Raw genomic sequence first — 25,230 nt, 5'->3', positions numbered from 1 at the left:
ATACATATACATACAGATACATATACATACAGATACATATACATATACATACACATACATACACATACACATACACATGCATATACATATACATATACATACATACACATACGTATACATACATATACATATACATACACATACATATACATATACATACATATACATTACATACACATACATACATATACATATACATATACATATACATATACATATACATATACATATACATATACATATACATATACATATACATATACATATACATATACATATACATATACATATACATACATATACACACATACACACACATACACACACATACATATACATATACATATATACATACACATACACATACATACATATACATATACATATACATACACACACACATACACATACACATACACATACACATACACATACACATACACATACACATACACATACACATACACATACACATACACATACATATACATATACATATACATATACATGCAATTAGGTGGTACAGTGGATAGAGTACCAGGCCTGGAATCAGGAAGACGCATCTGCCTGAGTTCAAATGTTGTCCCAGACATTTACTAGTTGTCTGGCCCTGAGCAAGTCACTTAACTCTGTTTGCCTCAGTTTCCCCATCTATAAAATGAGCTGGAGAAGGAAATTCAAACCACTCCAGTATCTTTGCCAAGAAAACCCCTAAATAGGGTGATGAAAAGTTGCATGTGACTGAAACGACTAAACAACAAATACATATATATATACATATATATATAGTATATGCACACACATACACATATACATGCATATTCATATATATATATATATATACATATATGGATATATATACACACGTGTATATATTTATTATATACATTTATTTCTTACACATCTCTATTTCCCCACTTCTCTGACTTGATGGACATGGCAGTGATGCTCTTGGTATACTGTATGGGGTCCTGCTCAGACTACACACACACACAGACTGTGGTCTTAGGTCTTCATAGTTTGGTGCCCAGTACAATGAAAAGCTTCCTGACAATCCAAGCTGTCCAAAAGTAGCATGTGACCCTGAGCAAGTCACTTAACCTCTCTCAGCCTCAATTTGCTCATCTATAAAACGGAGCTAATAATAGCACCAACCTCCCAGGGCTGCTGCAAGGATCAAATAAGGTGATATTTGTAAAGCACTTTGCAAACTTTATTCTAGCTATTATTATATTACATTTTTTACTTTGGTGCTATGGAAACTTTTTGAAAATTAATATTTAAGTTTAGGCTTAGAAAATGAAACACAGGACAAAGACTGAAGACAAGAATAAAATGAACTTCCTTGCATGTACTTGTATTTTTAAGCTTTCACTCAATTATTTAAAATTTACTCCTTTCTTTGATCCACTTACCAGGTAATGTTCTTCCCAACTCTGCCCCACCCTCTCTACCTCCAAACAGACTGAATTCAGCTACTCCTCCAAACTTTTTAGAAGCCAACCCTTTACTTTACAGTCAAGCAACTGCTGGGAAGGGGTTAGTGCAACCACAGGAGATAGATACCCAGTCATTAAAACGGGATCTAGAATCAATGAAACCATCTTCTGCCTGAACACAACATACCTTCAGGAACCATTCTGTCCAACCATCGGGAGTCACCCAGTCCCCTCATGTGTTCTTGACATCAACCTGGCTCCATTTTGAATGAGAGCCCCTGATTTCCTGGTGCCAAGGCCTCCCCAGGCATCTGCCTTTCCTATCTAGTGACCATTTATGAATACTTTAGTATCCAAGAGAAACTGAAACCAATAGGCATGTTCTCTGGCTAAGCATCTCAATCAATGACTCATACACTCAGGAACCTTCCTTATTTAATTCATAATGTCTTATTTTACAAATAAGGAAACTGAGGGAGATTAAAGAGGCATGAAAGGATTGTCCCCCAGTGAGGTAGCAGCAAAACCAAAACGGCTTGGAAAAGGACCAGATCTCATGGAAGATGTTATTTCTTTTACAATTAATAAAGAAAGTCCTTTCTAAGGTTTTTCACTTGAAGGACATTGTATTTGAAGTGTTATTCTGATCCATAATAATGGATGGCCTTTTTATAGCATTTTACAAACATTATTTCATTCTATCCCTACAATAGTCCTTTGAGGTATTATATCATCCCCATTTTATAGATGAAGAAACTGAGGCTCAGAAAAGTACAGTGGTCAGACCTGGTAGGATAATAAGATCACAGACTTAGAGCTGGAAGGGATAGCAGAGGCATCTACTTCAACCCCTTTATTTTATAAATTAGGAAAATGAGGTACAAAGAGATTAAGTGATTTGTCTAAGGTCATACAAGTAGTAAGCATCAAAGGTGGGATTTGAGCCCGGCTGATCTAATTCCAAATCCAGGGCTTTTTCTACCATACCCTGCTTTCTGCCTAATAAAGGAGATCCAGATCTTATTCAAGGTCCAGCACTATTTCCACTCAACCACAATGCCTCCTTAAGGGTCCCCTCCTCCCCTCTTCCCACCCCTACAATGATTGCCCCTGCTCATCATGATTCTTGATGAAGGTGATTGGCAGTCAAAACAGATATGTATGGGTTTTCAAATTACACAAGGAGCTAACATCTCCATCATCATAGGAACAGCAGGATGTCCTAATGTCTCCATTGCATCCCCATAAATTGGGTAAAGAACCCATGCCCCCAAATTCAGTCAGGTCCCTCCACACAGGACACACTGTAATGATCCATCCAGTTCAATCAATTCCCAAAGCCTCTTGGACTCCAGAGAGGGGACAGAGCAGTTGTGAACAACTGCCATGGGATGCCCAAGAAGCCAACTGAGGCAACAGGTTTGGGGAAGGGGTTGGAGAACAACTAGTTGCTTCCAGTTTTATTGCAAAGAGATGGAGGAAAAAAGGAATCCAGAAACATCTTTTTATTTACTCGTTAACTCTCCCCATAGATAGAGATAGAGAGAGGGAGAGAGAAATTCCCAGAAATGAGTGTGTGTCTGCCTAATACAACACCTTGCATGTAAAGTTGTTTTTGAGGAGAACGGTGGGGGTAGAGTGAAGCAGTTCTAAACCTATAGCTTCATACATCTAGAGCAGTCCTAATGGGGAAACTCCCTCTACCAAGGGAGCCCTCTATCAAGGCTGAGCTTAATTAATGCTTATGTATTGGCCAGGTAGGTGGTAAAGTAGCGAAACCTCTGGATCTTAAATTAGGAAGACCTGAGTTCAAATGTGACCTCAGACACTTGCTAGCTGCGTGACCCTGGGCAAGTCACTAATCCTGTTTGCCTCAGTTTCCTGGTCTGTAAAATGAACTGGAGGAGGAAATGGCAAACCATTCAATATGAAGAGTAGGATCTGACTGAAAAATGACTCAACAACAACAGCGATTTTAAAGGGCAGCTAGATGGCACAGTGGATAGACTGCCAGGCCTGGAGTCAGGAAGACTCATCTCCCTGAGTTCAAACCTGGCCTCAAACACTTTCTAGTTCTGTGACCCTGGCTAAGTCGCTTAACCTTATTTGCCTCAGTTTCCTCATTTGTAAAATGAGTGGCAAACCATTCAGTATCTTTGCCAAGAAAACCCCAAGACGGGGTCACAAAGAGACAGACACATCTGAAAGATGACTGTATTATTTTAAAAGTCCCCCATCCAAAGTCCTATTCTTTGTCTTTGTGGGAGACTGTTCCCAAAAGAAAAAGGGCAGAGACATCAGTTTGGGAATGCAGTCAATAAATGGAATGGAATAGAATATCACTGTGCTATAGGAAAGAACAAATATGATGAACACAGAGAATTGGAAGATTTATATGAACTGAGGCAAAATGAAGTAAGTAATCAGGAAAACAACATACCAACTAACTATAGCAACGTATGTAAAAATAAACAACAGCCACAAAACTATCAAAACTGAAGCCTGTGAAATGATAAACACCAACCTGGCCCCAAAGAAGAAATAGGAAGACGCTTCTCCCCTCACCCCCACCCCCACTTCTTTGCAGAGGTAAGGGACTAGGATTGAACATATTGAATATATTATAATGTTTATAATGTATTATATACTGAACATAACGTTAGGTTTGTTCAATATGCTGCTTAACTGTGCTAAACTTTTCCCCTTCTGTTCTCATTCTTCATTATAAGGGATGGGGTAATGGGGGAGAGATTGAGAAATATAGATGTGAAAACTAAAGCTTTCAATAAAAATATGTATTTTTAAAAATGGTCAGAAAGAAGCATGAACTCATGGGGGATACAAGCCACCTTTCCCTCTGCAATCTCTAGGGACCTTTCTGTGGCAGCTCTCAGCCACTGGGGTCACCCACTGTCTCCTCTTCTCCTTCCAGCCCTGCTCAGTGCCCTCAGGAGGACTCTTCCGCTCCCCAGGCACAGAAAACAACTTCAAGGTATTCAGCAGAGTCATGGAAAAGGGCTTTGAGGCAGCCAAGTGAAACTAACAAGAGTACCATTGTCAGCCTCTCTCCCTCCACAGCTTAGGCAGAGGCATGGGAGGGGTTGGGGTGAGGGGTAGGAGGAGGAGGCTGAAAATGGTGAAAAAAAGGCAAGGGACAAAAGCAAAGATGGAGTCAAACAGCCATAATGGGAATCTGGGGATGGAGGAAGCCTTCATCAAAATGGTCTACACTTCATCTGTAGAGTGAAAGTCTGTAGACTTTCATCCTCCAACCCTCTCCCCATCCCACCATCACAGTTTGAGCTCTGCATCCCAGGGTTCCCAGACTTGAACTGAGAGCTTCTCTCTCCACCCCACCCCTCACCTTCACTTCTCAATTCCCCTTCCCTCCACCCCAGCCCAGGCATCTCCCTCCTCATCCAAGAGATCCATCCAACCCAGCTGCTGGCTTGCTCCCTCACTGGCTGTTTTGCAATTTTAATTTCTCACCTTCCTAAACAGCTAAGATTTATGGTGCACTTGACAGAAATATTTAATTTTCCAAATGTCTATTATTCAGAGGCTGTGGAAATCTCCAGCTCTAACGTTTCTGCATTAATATCCATCTGAGGCTAAATAAAGACCTTCACAGGGGCCATGGTGGAAGGGAAGACAAGGCAAGGGAGAGACACAGGTCTGGCCAGAGACAGAGCCCCTAGCAAAATCCAGGCATTGTAGATGACTGAGCAGGCCACCAGCTCTGAGCCTGAGATGGGGAGGCTAACCAAATTCCTCCTTCTGTTTTCTGAGACCCCAAGCCCTCCAGGTTGGCTCAAGCATCTCAAATATAACCTTCTAGCATCCAGCCAGCTCTTGGACTCACTCTCTCTCTCTCTCTCTCTCTCTCTCTCTCTCTCTCTCTCTCTCTCTCTCTCTCTCTCTCTCTCTCTTTCTCTCTCCTCTGTCTCTATTTCTCTTATTGTCAACGAACTCTCCTCTCTGCTTCCCCTACCTTTCTCTTTCCTTTTACCAGATCCAAGTCAAAAATCAGAAAATTAATGTTAAAAGTGAACTTACGAGTTCTATATGGAAAAGTCAACATGCACAATTTTCAAAGTATATAGAAATGATGACAAACAGAGTCTAGGGATTCTAACTTACACTCTAACCTTTCAAATTAGGCACAATGCCCAATACCAACTCAGATGACTAAACAAACCTGCTTCCAGATCCTAATGGCGCCCATGTTGATTTTAGGAGCCCAGAAACTCATCCAACCTGCCTTAGCAGATGAAACACAAAGTAGTAGGAAAAGTACTGAACCTGGAATCTGTTAAGTCCTGAGTTAGAATCCTACTTCACTATGGTAATCTATGTGCTTAATATCTGTGTGACCATGCGCAGGGTCATATAACATCTCTGAGCCTCAGTTTCCTCATCTGTAAAGTGGACTTGAACAATAAAACGTACGTAAGGTACTTCACAAGTTGTACAGTAATATATAAAAGTCAGTTATTATAATTATTTAATCTGAAAACCTACTCTCTCTTCTTGGTCTTCAGACTCCTGGCTCTGCCCCCAATCTCTAAGTAGAAACTTTCAGCTGCTTTCATAATCTCTCTCACAATTTGCAGTAATAACTACAAGGCTACTTATTCTCCCTCTCCCAACCTGGGGTATACACTGTATTATAAAGACGTATGTACATTCTACCTACTATGGTCTAACAATTAGCACCATCACCTACCCCTTAAAACATTGGAAAGTTCAATTGTTTACACTAAATGTCTCAATTCCCCTTGATGTCTCCACCCCAGTAGTGAGATAGGCAGTGTAAACAAGTGCAAAGCACATTAGATTCGAATTTTGCCTCATATACTTACTCTAGGCAAGTCACTTAACTCCCACCCCATAGCCTCAGTTTCTTCATCTCTAAAAAGGGAATAATAATATCACCTACCTAACAGGTTTATTTATCATATGAGATAACACATAAAGCACTTTACAAATCTTAGAGCACTATGCTAGCTATTGTTATTATAACCTGGGTTCAAATCCGGCCTCTGACACTAATAAGTTACCTTTCTAAGTCTCAGTTTCCTCATCTGCTATATGGGGTAATAATGACTATAATACTACACAAGGTTAGTTTAAGGATAAAATGAGTTAAGGCGTATAAAGAGATCCTAAAACTTTAAAGCTCAATTAAAATGTCAGTCATTATTATTATTATTGTTGTTATTAGCATTATTATGGCTCCGTATCACTGAAAAGATGCACCTTCCTCCCAGGGCTATTACAAGGCTCAAATGAGATAATATTTCTCCAGTATTTACCATAGTGCCTGGTTCTTAGTATTTGCTATATAAATGTTAGCTATTATTGCTATTATCATTAATACTCTTACCCTCCCCTAGATACAGTTGCTCCACAGTTTTATGCTTCCATATTCCATCAATCAGTAAATTCATTTATTCAAAAAGTGATTGAGAGCACACTATGGTCATGACACTTTGTCAGGTGGTAGGAGAGAGACTTGAGAGTTGAGGTAGAGAGAGATCAGCAAGAAATGTGGAAAGATAAGAATTTAATTGTAAAACATGTCCCTTGTCCTCCAGGGGCTGCAGTCTGGCTAGAAAACAAAACACACTCAAACCTGACTGGGTCTGTGATCTCATTGCTACAGACATTCCCTCCAGGGATGCAGACAGCAAAGCATCCTGGGAAGTTCTTTTCCATAGTCCTCCCATATGTTCACCACAGGGGGGTCCACCCAAGTGCTAGGAGGGTTTCCAAACTTTTTCCTGACATAAAAAGGATATCAGTGGGTTATCCAAGTTGTTCACCAATTATCCCTCCATTTTGCTGCATAGCCAGCCCACATTTTTGAATCATAGACTTCCCTGATGACATCCTTTATTTGAGGTTCTTCATGTTTCCTATGTTGTGATAGCCTGCATCTTCCCATAAACCTCTTCATTTTAATTGTTGTTCAGTCATTTCAGTTGTGTCCACTCTTCATGACCCTATTTGGGGATTTTCTTGGCAAAGATACTCGTTTGCCATTTCCTTCTCTGGCTTATTTGACAGATGAGGAAACTAAGGCAAACAGGGTTAAGCTCAGGGTCATGCGGCTAGTAATCATCAACACATTTTCACTTAACCAAAGAAAAGCAGCTGCAACTACTCAGAACACTGCTGGTAATCCAAAAAGATTAAAAAAGGCAGTGAATAAAAGCTACATGGACTATTACCCTTGACTCAAAAGACAACCCCCTCAGGCCTTTTTCAAAGCACAATTTGGAACAAAAAGGCTTAATTGGCTAATTTCTCGGCCCAAGACATGTTGGAAGCAAGAAATTAGAAGTGAGAGAGGGCAGAGCTGCCTGAGTGAGGGTCACCTACCACAAGCCACAGGAAGTGAGAATTGTCAGCCTGACATCACGGGAGGATACAATAAGAAGCAGTCAGAAGTCAAAAAAGTGTAGCAGTATGGGGTCATTTAGTGTAAGGGCAAACAGGCCTAGCAAGTCAGTTAACAATCAGTCAGTCAATCAACAAGCATTTATTAAGGGTCCCTTATGTTCGAGGCTCTGCCTATGCTGAGGCTACAGAGATGATGAATGAAACAGTCCATGTCCTCAAGGCACTCACTGTCCCTCAGGGGTAAGAACATGCACACGTGCAAATGTGTGCAAAATCAAAATAAATACAAGATAATTGGGGGTCTGGGAAGCACTAGCCCCGTAGAGGTCGGGAAAGGCCTCTTGTCTTCGAGTTAGTTGACTCTTAGAGTCCAATCCTATGTGAAGCTCCTCTTTATTCCATCCAAAAGTTATTGTCCAGACTCTGCTTGAACTCTCCAGAGAGATAAAAACAGAGCTATATCTGGAGACAGAGATAGAGAGAGGAGAAGATAAGAGAGGAACCTCCAGGCTTGCTGATTGTGATTGTAAACAGTCCTAAAGATCAGCATGCTCTTCATTACATTAAGATGCAATCTTCCTCCTATAACTTTCACCTGTGGGTCCTGTATTCCCCTTCAGGGGCCAAGAAGAATATCTAATCCCCACGGTAATTTATTGTCCAAGCTCCAGTGAGTCATCAAAACAAGGTTAAGTTCTATTGAGTACACACACAGAAAGATGAAGAGTATGATGAATTCCTGTTTGCTCACTGATTCAGTCAATAAGTATTGGCACAATAAGTATTCTTGGGAGTCTACTATGTGTAAGGCACAGGGTCAGGTGCTATGAGGAGACAAATGATAACAGGAAATGGTCCTAGTGTTCATCAAGCTTACTATTCAATAAGGAAGGTAAGGCACATACGTAAGACACAACTATGATACAAGATAGAATATATAAATAACAAGAAAAGAAATATAATGGTATTATAGAAAGAAGGATGCACCTGTATTAGGGGCTCAAATTCTGTCTGTGATACCCCCTATGGTAGAATAGGCAAGTCACTTAATTCTCCCTCTTTCTCTCTCTCCCTCTTCCTCTCCCTCAATTTCCTCATCTGACAAAAGGGGATGAAAAGAGTTGTAGTACCTACCTCACAGGGTTGTTATTGTGAAACTACCATATAACTAAGATGCTTCACAAATGTTAAAGCATTACATAAATGTCAGGCATCCTGCTTCCAGTTTCCTATGAGCGATGGGAGAAGAAGCAGGAGAAGAGAGAAGGACTTGAGCCTAGTTAGAAGAAGGAGAAAAAGAAGGAGGAGGAGGAGGAGGAGGAGGAGGAGGAGGAGGAGGAGGAGGAGGAGGAGGAGAAGAAGAAGAAGAAGAAGAAGAAGAAGAAGAAGAAGAAGAAGAAGAAGAAGAAGAAGAAGAAGAAGAAGAAGAAGAAGAAGAAGAAGAAGATGATAATCTTGGAGGTGACTTGGTGGGATTTAGACAGTGAAGTAGGCCATAGGTTGAAGTTGAGGTAGAGAAATTTAGCTTTATTTAGGAGAAATTGAGGAAATGTTAAAGCAGGACAATCTCCAGCCCTAGATACTGATCCAGATTCTATATAGAGGCTGAAAACACAGTGGGATCAAGGACAATTAGGCAGGATATAAATTTTATAAGATTAAGAAGGATTAGGAAATAGAATCTGAAGAAGGAGAATTCAAGAAGGAAGAGAAGAAGGTAATTGGCAGGACAAGGAAAGGTAAAAAAGAAAAGGCAGATCAAACAATTAAAGAGTAAAATAAATTGACAGAGTAGATAGGTAGATGGAACAAATTGGTGAAAAAGGTAGGAAGTTGGTGCAAGCCTGAAACAATTAGGTATGGCTATGTTGTTGTTAGAAGGACTAAAGGAAGAAAGTTATATGGGATTATCAAGTTATTAATAGGTGATAATTAGGTTTAAAAGTTTAAACCAGATGCTATGGGTTGAGGTGTAAATATTCACAAACAGTTTTTTTTTTAAATCTTGACCATTTGGGATGTAGAAGAAATTATACAGCAGCATTTCTACAGTGTTTGACGTTTATACTTCTGCCACAGCTAAGTGACTTTTATTGTGTTCCATGTGTAGACTGATCTTCCTTCTGCAGGAGAAGGTGAAAAGATTTTAAGAATATCTCCCCTCACGCACCTCCAGATTGTTAAGGAGAATGAAGTGTTTTGGGTTGTTTTTTTTTTTAAGTGAGGCTCCAATGGGAGAAGGGGATGGGATGGGATCTGCAACAAAGGAGAAATTTGACCCTGTCAGGATGTTGGAAAGTAGAAGATTGATACACAGAGGAGAATAGGGAACCAAAGGACAACTGTACAGGTAAGGATTTGAAGCTCTTCCTGAAGAGGAGGGAGCAGGCTGCTTTGAGAAGGAAAAAGCTGTTTGTCCTCCAAAGAATGACAGAGTAAAGCCACCAAAGCTACCAGGTGAGTCATCATCTAACAAGAGAAAAGTAGCAGTTGGTGATGATTACTTGCTCAGTAATATGGGAGGGAACTATATGTCAACCAGTAAACAATAGAGAAGTTCATGGTTATCCTAGACACATAACCAAATCATAATGTTACTGTTGTTATTGTTCAGTTGTGTCCAACTCTCCATGACCCCATTTGAGGTTTTCCTGGCAAAGGGACCGGAGTGGTTTGCCATTTCCTTCTCCACCCCATTTTACAGATGAGGAAACTGAAGCAAACAGGGTGAAGTAACTTGCCCAGAATCACATAACTTGAACTCAAGAAGATGATTCTTTCTGATTCCAGGCTTGGCACTCCAGCCACTGTATCACCTAGCTGCCCAAACATAACATGGAATCACCTGAGTCTTGTCAAAATGGAAACCCACTAACTTCAGATGATTCACATGAATACAAACGGTACTGCCAGAAGGAACTTAACAAGCACAGTCAATCCTCAACTTTTGTGTAGTAGTGTTCCTAGAAAACTGCACAAAAGTTTAAAAATGTAAATGCTGATACACTGAACCTATGGGAAATAGGGGGTTAGGTTCCCATGATCACCAAAAACTGTAATCTTTCACTGAAGATTGCTGAAAATGCACTTTTCTGCATATAATTCTTTATAACAAAACATTAATTCTGATAATATACACTTTTCCTAACACAGTAACCACAAAATAACCCATAAAATGCAGCACACAAAATAAAATTGGTAACATGCAAAACATTTTTGCTTTAGTAATTGCCTAGAATTCTGTGACCTTTTGTGTTAACATCTCAGTTAAAAAAAACATTGATTTCAAACAATATTTACTTTTCGTAACACATGAAATCTACAGTACCATAAATACTATACAGCAAATAAAATTCTCAGAACTAAAATATTTTTTAACCTGAATCTTACCTTCCACTGTGACAAATGGTGGTGTGAGGGTGCTGTATAGAATACTATATTGCTACAAACCTTTCTATCTTGGCCACCCTCTGAAAACCAAAGGAGAAATTGCTCAGATTTTAGTCACTGCCATCACCTCTGACCCTCAGTCCTTCACTGCTAGTAGATGGCAGAGATTGTGAAAAATGCACCAGCTTAAAATAATCTATCAGCAACATCTGCTTTGTGTGCCATTTGAGATCCTAAAGGGTCTTAGAGTATATGAGCATAGCAGAGGCAAGTTGACATTTAACCTTCAGACTGCCTAGTAGGATACCAGGCACTCCACAAACTTGCATGCACAGCATTTCATTTTTTTCTCTACTGCTCATAGCCACTAATATCTGTGGTTGCCAACTCAAAAGTGAAATTGAAGTTACTAACAAAATCACAAGAATGCCCAAAGTCGTGAAAGTTAAATGAGAATGTTGAAGATTGACTGTATTGTAAAATCTTGGACAATAAACTGTAGTTCATAAGGGCACAGCTCGTACATTCCTCACAGTTGTTCATCAGATGCAAGAGATACTGAAGAGAAAAATGAATTCCCTAAAAATCTCTCCTTTGATCCTATCACCTCTTCTACCTATCATCTGGCATCTTTTCTTCCCCTTTTGGCTAAACTCCTTGAGGAACTGGTCTACAAGCAGTGCCTTCTCTTCCTCTCTTCTCATTTCTCTCTAAACTCTGGTACTCTCACTTCTGACCTCAGCATTCATTGAAATTTTTCTCTGCAAAGTCACCAATGATCTCATAACAGCCAGATCTAATGACCCTTTCTCAGTCCTCATCCTTCTCTTCCCTCTCTTCAACCTTGAACATCATCAATTACCTTCTTCTCCTGGAAACTCTCTCCTATAGGTTATTAGGTTATTATAACATTGCTCCCTCCTGTTGTCTTCCTAATGGTCTGACTACTCCTTTTTAGTCTCCTTTGCTCAATTTTCATCCAGCTCGCGCTCTCTCTCTCTCTCTCTCTCTCTCTCTCTCTCTCTCTCTCTCTCTCTCTCTCTCTCTCTCTCTCTCTCTCATACACACACACACACACACACACACACACACACACAAATTATAGATTCTCTTCTCTTCTATCTCTACATCACCTCACCTGATGATCTCATCAGCTTCCATGGGTTTCAGGAATCACTATAAAGATGATTCTCAGATTGATATTATTCAGCCCCAACCTCCCTCCTGAATTTCAGTCTCCTATCACCAAATGCCTTTTGGACATTTTAAATGGGATGCCCCATAAACAACATGTATAAAATAGAATTCATTATCTTTGCCCCCAAATCCTCCCCTCTTCTGAACTTCTCCACTAATGTCAAGGGCATTTCATCCTCCCAATCACTTGAACTTGCAACAACCTTAGTATCATTGTCTACTTCTCTCTTTCGCTCACTATGCAATCTGTTGCCAAGTTTTCTGATTTCCACCTTCACGACATCTCCCAGGTATATCCCCTTCTCTCCACTCACACAGCTACCACTCTGTTACAGGTCTTCAATACCTCACAGGTGGACAAATGAAATAGCTTGCTTGGTCAGCTTGCCTCAATTCTCTCTTCATTCCAATACATCCTCCATCCAGCTGTCAAAGTGGTTTTCTTAAAAAGCAAGTCTGACCTTGTCATCACCCTACTCAGTAAATTCTAGTGGGATTAAAGAGAGGGAAGAGAAGGATGAAAGAGAAGGATGAAAATTAAGAAAAGGTCATTAGACTTGGCAATTAAGAGATTATTGTTGATGTTGGAGAGAAAAGTTTTGATTGAATGGTGAGGTCAGAAGTCAGAACACTCAGGGTTTAGGTAGGGGGTGGTGAACCTGCAGTCTCTGGTTCAGAGTCAAGTGAGAAGAGAGGAAGAGAAGGCACTGCTTGTAGACCAATTCCTCAAGGAGTTTAGCCAAAAGGGGAAGAAAAGATACCAGATGATAGCTAGCAGTGAATTCTAGTGGTTCCCATGTTACCATGAATATCAAATGCAAACTTGTCTTTTTAGCATTTAAGACTCTTCATATTTTGGTCCCTTCCCAGTCTTCTTGCATTCTACTTCTCACCCTGTCTTCTATGATCCCAAAACCTTGGCATCCTTGTTGTTCTTTGCACTCCATCTCCAGAAAGTACTTTTTCACTGGCTATCTCCCATGCCTGAAATGTTTTTCTCACTCATCTCCACTGCCTGGTATCTCTGGCCTCCTTCAAGACTCCACTTAAATCCCACCTTCTGCAGGAGACCTTCCCCCACCCCCCAGTTCCAACTCCTCATTCCTTCCCTGAGGTTACACTACATTTACACTATATATATCTATATCTAGATATAGATATAGATATAGATATAGATATAGATATAGATATAGATATAGATATAGATATAGATATAGATATAGATATAGATATAGATATAGATATAGATATAGATAGATAGATATATCTTGCATGTGAAATTTTTTATAGATTGTCTCACTCATTAGAATGTTAGCTTCTTGGAGGCAGGGACTGTTCTTGCCTTTCTTCTTATCCCTAGGGGTTAGTACAGTGCTTGGCACATAACAAGCATTTAATGAACGCTTACTGACTGACTAACAGGGTAAGAAAGTAGTGCCATGGAATGGGATTTCTTCTGGCCCATGACCCAAAAACATAACAAATTCCTTTCCAGAGATGGAATACTGGTAAGAACGTATCTGTTAGGTGATTTTCAAGTCTAATCAAAAAGCTTTAAAATAAAAAGGATGGGGATGGGGCAGAGTTAGATGCCATAAAGAATAGCTTCACAGAAGGAAGAATATTAATGAGATACCCAAACATGAGGGGGGAAAAGTCTGAGAAAGGAGCCAATAGTAAAAATCTTTGGCCTCAAATAGATAGGCACAAATACTCAAAGTTTATATCCACAAACAGATGAACTAACAGCCGTAAATTAAAAGGCAAATTTGACCCCATAGATATCACTGAGAATAGGTAGGATGAAACACATGACCAGAACAAGGCTCTGGATGTGTGTAACAGTCAAAAGGAATGGCATGGTAAATGAGGGAAGAAATGTGGGATTGTATATTGAGAAGGTATATTCATGTAAGGAAACTTAGGAACTAGAGGGGAGAAGTAGGATGGAGATCAATGAAGGGGGAAAACAGAAGCAATTTTATCATTGGAGTATATCACATACCACCCGGACATAAAGAAATCGATGAGGAATTTGGGGATCAGATCCCAGGGGTTTAATATGTGGGTGATGGGAGACTTCAAGTAACCAGACATCTTCATCTTCCTCCCCCTTTCTCCCCTTCCCTCCCCACCTTCTCTCCTCCCCATCTCTTTCCATCTCTGCCTCTATATGTATTTCCATCTTCCTCTGTCTTTGTCTATCTTTGTCTGTCTTTTTATCTCTGTCTCTGTCTCTCTGTCTCCCTATATATCTTTCTATCTCTGTGTATCTCTGTCTATGTCCCTGTGTATGCCTCTCTCTCCCCTGTTCCTGTTCATTTAACAACTTCTTGACTTGACTTACCAATAATTTTATTCTTCAAGGGAAGAGGTACCAACAAGGGAAATTCTCTTCTGGATCTGATTTTCACTAACAGAAAGGAATTGGTTGCTGAGGTACAAGTAATAGGAACCCTGGGAGAAAGTAACTATACATTCTTGAGAAGGAGAGAAAAGCCTGGCCTAGTCTGATATGCACTCTAGATTTTGGGAGAAAAAAACAACAGATTTTGAAGGGTTCAGAGGAAATAGGTAGGATCCCACAGATTAAAATGGTACAGAGGAAGTCAGTTTAGGAGGGATGGGAGATGCTAAAGAATGAAATTCTGAATATACTCAATTCCAGTGAGGAGGAAGGAAATGGTATTTGTCTGAAGAGAATGATGTAGGTTCACATGGAACTCACCAACCAACTCAGATTTTAAAAAGAAGTCCACAGTCCTCTAAAAAATGTCAGGGACTCTAAAACTTAGAATGAGCTGAAGCTGAAGAAGGAAGCTAAGAGCAACAAAAAAGGTCTGGGGGGTTTTTTAAAGCTATATTAGGATACAATTCAAATAACCTGGCTCAGATGAACTATATCCTTGGGAGCAGGTAGAGTGGTACAATGAATGGAGAACTGGGTGTAAGATCAAGACGACGTGTTCAAAAACTGACTGTATGCTTCCTATGTGATTTCGGATAAGTTGCTAACTTCTCTTGGTCTCTTTCTCCTCATCTGTACAATGAGGGGGTTGGACTCAATGGCTTCTGAGGGTTCCTTCCACAAACCACTGTCAATGATATCTGAAAAATCATGGGAAATGGGAGTGGTCTATGTACTGGCTCCAGTGCTTCTTATTCAACTGTATTCAGGTTCTTTACAAAGCCTTTCCCATGAGTGTGTTTGTCTTAGATTGTGAGCACCTGGAAGGGCAAAGGCCCCATCTCTTTCACTCACTCTGTAGAGTACCACAGATCAATGGGCATTTACTTAATAAGTACTCCCTCTGATTTTGATTTTGGGACTAACAGGCCTCCCTGATGATAAAACTGGTTCAGGGAAAGGTCCTTTCTGACCGAAGACCTTGACACACTCTCCTCTGGCCCTTTTATTTGTGGCCCAAGCTTACTGAATGTTTGCTAGGGGAGGTGGGGAAGGAGCACTCTGGTGGGAGGGGAAAGGAGGAATTTCATAATGAATGGGTACTAGATGCAAGAAGTAATGGAGTGGAGTAATAAGACATCTTGATTTAGTGTAGCGCTTGATAGGTCATCTAATGAAATTTTACTTGCAAAATGAATTCAAAATGACTGGCTGAGAGCTTCCATCATTGGGACAGCAAAGGGACTGAGAAATTATAAACAAGCCATGATGAGAACAGTTGGAGACACAGAGCAGGCAGGCACTTGACAGACTGGTCAGTTCTGTTGGTCCGAAGATGAGAACCAGAGAGCAGGAGGTATGGACAGAAGAAGAGAATATGGACTGAAACTACAGCAGGATCAGTGTATATCAGATACAGATATAACTAGGAACCAGAACTCTGTCCCAGGGTACTAAGATTTAGAGGGACATTCCTCCTATCTCACTGATCCATTAATTCCCCTTTCCATCCCCACATTCGTCCTAGGGCCAGAATTCCTAATTATAACTCTCGCATTAGCCACAAGTGGAGAACTTTCTGACAGTAAGGATCATTCAACAGCAAACGGGATCTTCTTCCTTGATGATCTTACGAACAAAGAGAGAGAAAGAGATCTTTTGAATTCCATGCTACTTACAAAACACAGGCAGAGGGAGGAGAAATTAAAGTCAGATGCTGGATGAAGGGGCTACTCTCTTAGAAGGAAGAAATTACTGAAAGTGATCATCAGGCTGGCTCTAAGAATAACAGAGTTGCCCAAAAATTCAGAGTAATTTAAGCCCCAGTCAGAGCAACTTCCCAGCAGGAGGCAGAGGTCAGTACCAGCCTTCTGGCAAAAGGCAGAAAGGACAAAGCATCATCTCAGGACCCCTCATTTCCAGAAAGGGGAGGTCCACTAGGAAGGTGGGGGCAGGGAGCTAAGAAGGACAGCAAGCCAGACAGAGGGGAGGGCGACTAATGAGGAAAAATCAGAGGACCAGCACAGTGGGTTGAGTTAAACTGACACAAGGGAAGGGACGTGACTGCCATTCACAATTAGTGAATGAGTGGAAAGGTGGTGAATTACTGTAATTATGAGCCTATGGAATGCAGGGAAAAAAGGTTTCTTTCATGTAAGGTGGGGGGGTGGGGAGTTAGGGAAAGAATGCTGTTTCTCCCCCCTTTAGCAAAGCCTGAAGATAACTACAAAGTCAATTCCCAAGGCATCTGCTATCCAGTATAATCATGAAAATAAGCAGGTGCCCCAGGACTAAGACAAATTAGGTGGACCAAAAGGAAACCTGACAGTGAATCTTAAAGGAGTCTAATAGAATTGGTTTATCCTTCCTAGTCCTTGTGTGTTTGGGTTTTCAGGGCAGCCTGTGATGTGTGGGTGAAGTTGGCCATCCATGATGTTTCCTGGGTGTAGTTGAGCTGCTAGCTTCTGTTAAGCAAGGCCCCTAGAATGAGATCTCTTTAAAGGGAAAATGAGAGAGACAGGGGGAAAGAGAGACAGAGACAGAGAGAGAGAGAGACAGAGAAAGAGAAGAGAGAGAGAGAGAGAGAGAGAGAGAGAGAGAGAGAGAGAGAGAGAGAGAGAGAGAGAGAGGAAGAAATAATAGATGTTAGATAGATAGATAGACAGACAGACAGACAAACAGGAAACAAATACTGTAGGTTACACTCATGATTTGAGAAGAAAAGTGTGACTTACCACAACTTTACTTTGCTGCTGATATGTAACCTTCTATTAGAGTACATGTTCCTTTAGGGCAGGAATAGTTCTGATATTACTTTGTCTTTGTATGCCTGGTGTCTAGCACAGTGCCTTTCACATGACAGGTGGTTAGTAACTGCTTATTGGATTGGATTGGATTTATATCAAATCAGATAAAATATAAAGCACTTTAGAAACCTTAGATAAATACCAGCTGCTGTTATTATTATTAATGTTATTATATTTAAGCTAATATAGTGGGCTATGTCATGTTAAGAGCTCATTGGTCTCAGGCTTTTAATCCCTACTAAAGGGGACATTTGGGGATCTCTTGATCTGGGGAGTTCTGAACTGCAACAGCACTAAAGCCAATCAGGTATATACACTCAACTGGTACCAATATAAGGGTGGGAGGTGTGGGAGGGGAGGACCAGCTTAGATGGGAATCAGACTCATGAGTTACTACTGCACTTTTAGCCTGGGAGATATAGGGAGACCCAGACTCAAAAAAAAAAACAAATAAAATGAAGAATCCATGGGTAATGAGGTAAGAATAAGATACCTCTAGAACCTTTATGAGAAAAAAAAATGACTCCGTATTTCCAGGAAATAACAGATGTTTGAAAGGGCTTTCTTGTAGAAGACGGATTAGCCATGTTCTGCGTGCCTCCAGAGAGAGCAGAACAGATTTTTGCCTCAATTAAAGGAAGGACTTGCTAATATCATATCAAGCAATGGAATAGACTGTCTCCTAAGATAGTGAATTCATTATCCCCTGGAAGTGTTCATCTAGAAGCTCTGGGATACTATAAAATTGACTCATGCATTAAGCAAGTAGTTGGACTAGATTACTTTTAACTCTGAGATTTTCTGATTCTAAGTTCTAAAGAGGGTCCAGATGCTAGACAAAGGCCGGCTAGAGACAAAAAAGTTAGGTGAAAGATGGATAAGAGAGCCTGAGGAACGAGGTTGAATGCAGTGCAGCTAAGCAGGGACAAGCTTCCAGAGAGAAATAAGCCACTATCACTGCTTCCTTGGGTACCCTAGAGGGTTATGTGTTAAAGGTCTCTGGTAGATCCTCAGGGCTTAGCTGATGGTGGCAATCACAAGTGACTGCAGTGTCCTGCTTCACTCTGGGGAACAACACTCACCTGCTAGCTCAGATCCAACCCTAAATCTGTGATCCTATGATCTTCCCACAACAGAAAGGCATCTATAACCACAGCATAAAATAGACAGTTGTTGTCTTGGGATTCATGGACACCCCCTAGCTATGCTGTTATGTGGACTCTCTCATCTGCTCAGAATTCTGAGCTGCTATTCCTAACCACACTATCCATGAGAAAGCATGGTGGAATGGAAACAACTCATGACTAGGAAGGAGAAGATTCTGGTATCAAAGCCCAGCTCTGCCACTAATAAGCTGTGTGACCTCAAGCAAATTGATTTACCTTTCTGGGCCTCATTCAGAGATCACTAAAAGCCAGAATTGGCTTTATCAAGAGCACGGCGTGCCAGACTAATCTCATTTTCTTTTTTCACAGTGTTGCAAGACTGGTAGATCAGGGGAACACTATAGATACAGTTTACCTAGATTTTAGCAAATTATCTGACAAAGTCTCACACATTATCCTCCAAGACGAAGAGATTTTGGCTGCAGATGTTAAATAAATTCAGAATTTTTTGGCAAATCAAGACACCCACCCCAAAAAAGATAATAATTAATAGGTTAATGTCAACATGGAATGAGATTTCTAATGGAGCACCACAAAGCTTAATCCTTGGTCTTCTTCTGTTATATATATATATATAACCAATCAACTAATTAATCAGTGTGTATAATATACACATACTAATTATTACATATATGTGGGTATGTATGCTTATATGTATAGGGATGTATGCATATACTCACATATATGTACATATACATATATGTGCAATACATATACATATGTAATATGTGCATATAAAGATATAAATATATGCACATATATAATTCACTTCTAAAATCTACAGATGACCCCAAAATGGAAGGAATATTTAATACATTAGATGACCGAATCACAATATTAAAATCCAAAAATATCTTGACTAGTCAAAACAATGTATTTAATCTCATAAGATGATATTCCATGGACATAAATGTCAGTCTTATATTTGGATTCAAAAAATTAACTGTACAAGTTCATAACCAGAGAGACACCAAGTATGGGTTGGGTTAGCTGACCTCTGAGGTCCCTCCCTTCCAGTTCTGAGGTTCTGTGAGTCTATGAGAAGGCTAAACAAACTTGGGCTCTGTATCTATTCTCAATTTCTATAATTGCTCAGCTGGTTCTCTGCCCCAGCACCTTACTGCTGTCCAAGTCTGCTGCTTTTCTCCATCACCTGAAAAGCGCTAACTATGAATTATGCAGAAACGGGAGGGTGGTAAAAAGCAGGTGCAGGTAAAAGAGCAAGGCCACACCAGCTGTTTAGAACCTGGCACCGACTTCCCTCAGGCCCTGCAGTGAGTGGCCCCAGGGAAGGGTGAAAAAACATATGCATCTGTTTTTAGAGAGAAAAGGAAAGAAATCTCTGGGCATGGAGCAGAAAGTTTTCCTAGCAGTAGAAATGCAAATCAGACTTTAGAAACAAACAAAAGCCAGACTTCCGCTGCTGTGTCAGGGCCATGGAAGGTTTTTCTACTTTCCTTGGCCCTCAATGCTTCAGCATGTCCTCTGGTTTACCCCGTCCTAATAATGAGCCCTCTGTGCTAAGTAAGGTCTCCAGGCCTAGTAAATAACAGAGGTGCTGCATGCTAGTCCTCTGAATTAAGGCTCCAATGGTGCCAAAGACATTTGATTCCCCCATAGCTAACAACTCTTCCTCCTCTCCAAGCCCCCCATCCACTTGCAAAAGGAAAGTCTGATGCTATAGTGGGGATGAATTACATGGCATCATCTACACTTTCTCCCAGAAATGCATGACCTAGGCTACTGTCCAGAGCCAGGGGTGGGGAACCTGCATCCTTGAGGCCACATGTAGCCCTCTAGGTCCTCAAGTGTGGCCCTTTAATTGAATCCAAACTTCACAGAACAAATTCCCTTAATAGAAGAATTTGTTCCATAAAACTTGAACTCAATCAAAAGGCCACACCCAAGGACCTAGAGGGCCACACGTGGCCTCAAGGCTGCAGGTTCCCCACCCCTGTTCCAGACCATTGGCCTATTAGAGTAGGGACCAGTCAGGTGGGTGGCTAACAGGGTGTTAACTGTCTACCTGGAGGAAGTTCCTCCTCTATACTTTCTCTGTGAATAGCTTTTGAATCCCACAACTCTTGCTTAGGCTGTGGTAGGGAAGTCCAGGTAGCTGCTTCTTCTCACTGCTCCACCAGGGCCTCTCTTCACTACACCCCCACTGCCTGTGGCCTTCCTTTGGCCAACTGGCAGATGGGAGAGCTGAGGTGCCAACGTTTCTGCAGTTCAGCCCATGTCCTAGGCCATTTCAGCTGAAGAGGCAAGAACAGGAGTCAGGGCCCCTTGACTAACCTCCCCTTGGTTTATTCCACTCAACTAAGTGCAGACTTCTTGAGGGGATAGAGCAAGTAAACTAGAGAGAACAAGAATCAACATGGAGGTAGAGGCAGAATTTGGAGGATTGGCCATTGTACTTGGAGTCAGGAACCTGGGTTCAAATCACATTTCAGACACTTTATAGTTACATGACTGACCTTGAGTCCAGCTCTTGACCTCTCTTTGCCTCAGTTTCCTCACATGTAAAATGAAAGTTCACAGTCAATGGCCTATAAGATCCCTTCTAGCTTTAAATGCATGACCTTTTATCTTTTACCCTAACCTCCTGAATCCTCTAAAACACACACACACACACACACACACACACACACACACACACACACACGCCACCACCACCACCACTACTGCCACCATCTCCACCACCAGGGAATGGTGGAATGGGAAGAATGTTAGACTTGGAATCATATGAGACTCAGGTTCTAATTCTTCCACTGACATTGATTAATGGTGAGACCAGGAACAAGTCACTTAATCTCTCAAGGCTTAGGTTCCTCATCTATAAAAGCTGTATAACACCTTACCCCCACAAGATTATTATGAAGCTCTAATGAGATGTTATACACAAAGTGCTTCATGAACCTCAAACCACTATATAAATGTCAACTGTGTCAAACACGTGCACATGGGCATGCACACACAAATACATATACCTAAGAGGCACCATCTGAGACCTCATTGCTCCTCTACATTCAAGATAAGGCAGTAAATTTCAGCAAGAGAGACACCAGCTGGATATTGGAAAGAACTCTTTGACTGTGAGCATCAAGAACATCATGACATCTTATCCAGGACAGTTCTGAGATGACTGCCCCTCTCTAGCTGGGCCACTTGGGGTCCAAAAGCCTATTCGATCTATAAACAATCTCATCAATTCAATGTGTTTTCCCCCACCTATTTATTAAATGACATTTCTATAAGTGCCTGCATACCTAGCAGAGGACTAGATGCTCTGGGGGGCTGGTGGTGAAACCTCCACGGAATCCCTCTGATAGAAAGCTGCTGGTCACTTTGTCTGTTTCTCTTAAAATCACAGTCTGCTTGTGGTCCTCTCCCCCATCCCGAATGCTGTCTCATATCCTTCCAATGGTTTACTATAGCCGAGAAATCTCTGAAAGCAGCCAGATTTCACTTTATCCGTCTTTATGAATGCTGTTCTAGTCAAACTGGACAATGAGCTATTCCTTGATCCTCTTCTGCTATCTTCCCACCTCAAAACATTTGCACAGGTCATTGTCTGTGCCTGGAACACACTCCTCCTCTCTTCATGTTAAAAGCCTTCTTTTCCTTCAAGAATTACTTCAGGGGTCATTTTCTCCATGAAACATTCCCTGGTTTCCCAGCTGAAAGCACCGTCTCCCTAAAATGCTCCTAAAGAGCTAGCTATATCTCCCCTTTGACCTTCTCACACTTTACCTTGTAACTTTGTAACTTTTTTACACACATTATTCTCTACTAGTAAATTAAAACAAATTACGTTGTTTTTCACTTTTGTCTTTTCAGCACCCAGCACAGAACTTTACATGCAATGGGCACTAAGAAAATTTCACAGCTATTGACTTTGGCTTGTTCCCATCCTTTTTATTGATGTATATATTTTTGTTTTACATCACCTTTATCTTCAAATACAAACCAAAACCTACCCTTACCCAGTAAACCAACTTTTCATCAAAGAATAAAAGAAAATCAGAGGGAAAAAACAGTCTCTAGCAAAACCAACCGATGCATCAATTGAATCTGATGGCATATGGAATAGTTCACTTTCATAGTCCCCCACCTCTGCAAAGAAGGAAAGGAGGTATATTCTCTCAACTCTCTTCCAGGGTCATCTTGGTCATTACAATTATGCAGCGTTTCGTTTCAATTTTTGTTGTTGTCCTTTCCGCTTAGGTTGTTGTAGTCATAAGTGTGTTGTTTTTCTGGTTCTACTTTCTTCACTCTGCATCCATTCATATAAGTCTTCCAATGCTTCTCTGAGTTATATTTATTGTTTCTGACACTACAATGATACTCCATTAAATTGAGGGGCCACCATCTGTTTAGCCCTTCCCTAATTGATGGGAATCTACTTTGCTTCTAGTTCTTTGCTGCCATTGCAGTTGATGTAAGTGATTTAGGAGGATGGAGGGCCATGAATCTCCTGAGTGCCATTCTGGAGTTCTTTTCCCAGCACCCCTGCTGCTCCCCCATTGTCTTTTCCTCCTTTCCTCCAAGTCAACTTCTGAGTCTTTGTAAATTAAACTTTTTAAGTATTCACCTTTATATGTGACATGAAGCCATGAAGGAACTTCTGACCATGCAAAATGAGATAAATTACAACATTCCTATATAAGCAGAAGGACAGTCATCACATGGATAGAGAAGAAGTATATCACAGACCCAGGCCCTTGAAGACCTTAGAATGTAGTTGACAGAAGCAAGGCTCACACACCCATTAAAAAGCCATGAAACTGTTTCAAAGCAATATATAAACATATGAATAGTAGTAGGGTACTGTCAGCAGAAGCCAAAAAGAGTGGAGGGGGGTGGGGCAAAAGATAATAATAGGTAGCATTTATATCATGCCTTAAGATCTACAAAACACTTTACAAAAATTATCTCATTTAGGGGGCAGCTACATGGCACAGTGGATAGAGCACCCACCCTGGAATCAGGAGGACCTGAGTTCAAATCCAGCCTCAGACCAAACACTTGACACTTACTAGCTGGATGACCCTGGGCAAGTCACTTAACCCCAATTGCCTAAAAGAAACCCAAAAAAATTATCTCATTTGCGCTTCACAATAATCCTAGGAGGCAGATGCAATTATTATTATTATGCCCATTTTACAGATGAAGGAATTGAGAGGTGAAATAAGTAACTTGCTCGAGGTCAAATTGGAACACAAGTCCTCCCAAATCCAGGTCCCATTGCTCTAACCACTGGAAAGTAGTAGACATTGGGAAGCTTCACAAAAGAAATGTAGTTTAAAAATAAGTTGAATTAGTAAGTTAAAAAAAATCATAGAGTATTGAGTACACCTATTCACCCTGCTAATTACTAAAGTTAGCATTTTTATAAAAGGTGTTTCACCTGTAAGTGGTCAGAGGAACTCATATAAAAGATGTAGAGAGTTTTCTCGAGTCCAACTAGAGATTAACTGCTTTTAGTCACCTTCTTGACTAAATCCTAAATCCCATCAACCTGACAAAAACCTACCTCTTTATCCATCATCTGCCTCATCAATGCTTCAGAATGTGTAGATATGGGTGGAAGTGTGGATGTGGTCATATACTACACCCCCAACTCATCTGACCACGTCACTCACATTTCTCCTATCCTCTTTTCCATTCCTATTTCCTTAGACAATTAAGCACAGGTGAGCAAGTTCAGACTCGCCATTGGAAGGAAGGAAGGAAGGGAGGGAGAGAGAGAGAGAGAGAGAGAGAGAGAGAGAGAGAGAGAGAGAGAGAGAGAGAGAGAGAAGAGAGAGAGAGAGAAGAAAGAGAGAAAGAAAGAAAGAAAGAAAGAAAGAAAGAAAGAAAGAAAGAAAGAAAGAAAGAAAGAAAGAAAGAAAGAAAGAAAGAAAGAAAGAAAGAAAGAAAGAAAGAAAGAAAGAAAAACAGGAAGGAAGGAAGGAAGGAAGGAAGGAAGGAAGGAAGGAAGGAAGGAAGGAAGGAAGGAAGGATGAAAGACACACACACACACACACACACACACACACACACAAGGAAGCCAATTCCAGTAAAAATATATTTGGGACCCTGGATGTTCGCTAATTTTGATTACTTATGTGTAACTCTTCCTAGAGGTAGGGGATATACAAGATAGCCTGTAGCAGCCCTATCTAACTGAAAACTTTGGTGCTTTCTCCTGCACGCTGGGATTTTCCCTCATACCACAGACGGTCCCAAAAGCTGTCTTCCACTTCCTCTCCCTACTCATCGGTTGTCAGAGCAGCAAGTAGAGACTGAGATCTCCTTAGCAAGCCGGGGTGCTGATGGCAGAAACCGTGTCTTCTGCTGCTCCCTACAGCACTTCCTGACATGTCTGGTCAATGTGCGATCCATTCATCAATCTCAACCCATGCCCACTCCACCCC

General features: G+C 40.9%; 1 protein-coding gene across 5 annotated transcripts in view; it reads right to left on the bottom strand.

Moving 5' to 3' along the window:
* Positions 1-25,230, bottom strand: part of GRIK4 (glutamate ionotropic receptor kainate type subunit 4) — a 689,615-nt gene that overhangs the window by 576,945 nt on the left and 87,440 nt on the right. The gene's annotated exons all lie outside the window — the stretch shown is intronic.

This window comes from Phascolarctos cinereus, unplaced genomic scaffold (assembly GCF_003287225.1).
Source record: "Phascolarctos cinereus isolate Bilbo 61053 unplaced genomic scaffold, phaCin_HiC Scaffold_726;HRSCAF=1367, whole genome shotgun sequence".
NCBI classification, from domain to species: Eukaryota; Metazoa; Chordata; class Mammalia; order Diprotodontia; family Phascolarctidae; genus Phascolarctos; species Phascolarctos cinereus.
This window is presented reverse-complemented; position numbering and strand designations above follow the sequence as displayed.